The following is a 2,287-nucleotide window of genomic DNA, read 5'->3' on the forward strand; positions in this document are numbered from 1 at the left end:
TGTTTGCATTGCTTTGTTTGTCTTGTTTTATTTAAAAAAAACTCAATAAAAATTTCTCAAGTTAAAAAAAAATAATGCCCTGAAATTTTATAGGCCACAGGTAGCATCTTCTGCACCGACCTCTCATTTCTTAAGAAATTCTGCACCACCAAGTTTATTGTGTGTGCAAATCATGGTACGTGTTGAAATTCACCAAGTTGTAATGCACATACAATGCTCACTACCTTATCGGCAATGAAGAATCTTGAAGAGTGTCTTAGTGAGGTGAGCCATTTTGCTATGACATCCCTGAGTATTTCCAACAGATTGACACTGGCATGTTTCTTAGTGAAATCAGCAATATAGAGAATAGCTTGCCTGTGAATGTCCTGGCTTTGTGTGCTAGCACTATTATGCTGAAAGGATGAGGAGGAAGATATTCCTACAGCGCTGTTGCTGCTGATGGCGATACACCTACCCAGTGGGCTGTCATGGTCATGTAGTCTTTTATTTAACCAGTACCACATATTGGTAGTAAAGTTGGACAGTCTCAAGAATGCCTCTTGGGAATCAAGGATTTCATTAGAGGAGTCAGTTTGAATTTGAAAACTGGATGCTGGACTATGTACCAATAATGAGGAGGATGATGAAGATTCCATGAGGTGTCTATTTGGCTGCTAGCTGATGATGAGCTGCTGGTTACTATACATAATTTTCCACCTTTTGATCAACTACTTGAATGAATTTTCTGTAAGGGGGGAGGTGCTTAGATGATCAACATCCCGACCTCTACATTTCGTGGGGTCGTAAAGGCTACAGATGCCTTGAAAAATGTTTTCTGGGTTGGGATAAAAATATTTCCAAACACAAGAAGTGCTTTTTTTGGTCTGGTGCCCTGGCATGTCAATGCGCTTTTCATGGGCATGTGATTGTACCACTGGTGGCTTGTACCACTTCAACACAGTCATCATTATCCTCCTCATTTTCTTGTTGGAGAGAAACAAATTCATAATTTTCAGATCCAAAATTATCCCCCTCATTCTCTTGCATATTAGCAAGTTACAAAGTATCATCCTTGATTTCTGTGTCTAAATCATCATCATGAGAAATTTTAGAATTTCTCATTTTTTCAGTGACAGAATCTGAAACGTCAGACTCACATATAGCACTCATGGAAACCCTTAGACTCTCCGCAGGATTCTGTGAGTGCTCAAGTTGTTCTTCAGCCTCAGTGTTCTGTTCATGCACTGATGTGGCTGTTTTGGAGGTGACAGACTTACACTCTGAGCTAGAAAGTGGTACATGAGAAGTTATGCAAGATGCATGACCGTGTTGGGAACTCTCTTTTGCAATGGGCCTTTTAGTACGTGTAACAGCCGTAGCATGACCCTTACTAGCAAAAGTGGCCATGAGTTGATCCTTTTCCTGCCACTGCAGGTGGTATGGAATATAAGCTATTTTCATTTTCTTGGACAAATCACAACATTCATCACAAACTTTTCCCGTAATTCTTATATCAAGACCTGAGGTTCTATTTGAGATTGACAAACAATGTTTGGAGTTTGAGCACACTTTATTACACTGTCTTTCAACATAACCTTTTTTACTAGTAAAGGTTGAAAAAGTACTACTACTGCTGGTACTGGGATGCTTCTGATCTGTACAGTGATCCATGGTTGACAAGAGGTGTAAAGCTACATGACACCGGGTGAACATCCAATGAGAAAAGTTGGGAATTTTACCTTATAATATAATTAAAATTTATACACTAGGTTCTTAAACAAATGTTTTTATTTTATTTGGGGGTTGTGCTGCTCAGAGTCAAAGAGCACCCTGTTCTTGGCCTCTTAGTAGTAACATGTAATTGATACTGCGCCTCACACAATTGTGTTTAAGTTGAAACACTTTGATATTTTAAAAACAAGAAATATATTTTTGGGGGGATGTATGTTGCCGAAAATCAAACATAACCCTGTTTTTTATCCACTACGTAGTTCAGATGACACTGATACTGACCCTTGAACAACTGCCTTTAAATGCAAGAAAGAATAGATTTAGTCCACTCCTAATAAGTTTAGAAGCATACTACTGCAACCAATAGCCACTGCTTGTCAACTCTTCACTCTCTTAAACTCAATTTATCAGCACACAATTCCAGCAGACTGATCTGTAAATACACTTTTAATATTTGTGCAGTAAAATCACAGCTATTTCAATATAAATTGTGTCTTTCACCCTGTTCAACCGATTTTCTGAGCACATAATTGCTGCAAACATCCTAGCCATATGCTATCAATTCTAAAATGGC

The sequence above is a fragment of the Mixophyes fleayi genome, chromosome 5 (genome assembly GCF_038048845.1).
Source record: "Mixophyes fleayi isolate aMixFle1 chromosome 5, aMixFle1.hap1, whole genome shotgun sequence".
Taxonomy (NCBI): domain Eukaryota; kingdom Metazoa; phylum Chordata; class Amphibia; order Anura; family Limnodynastidae; genus Mixophyes; species Mixophyes fleayi.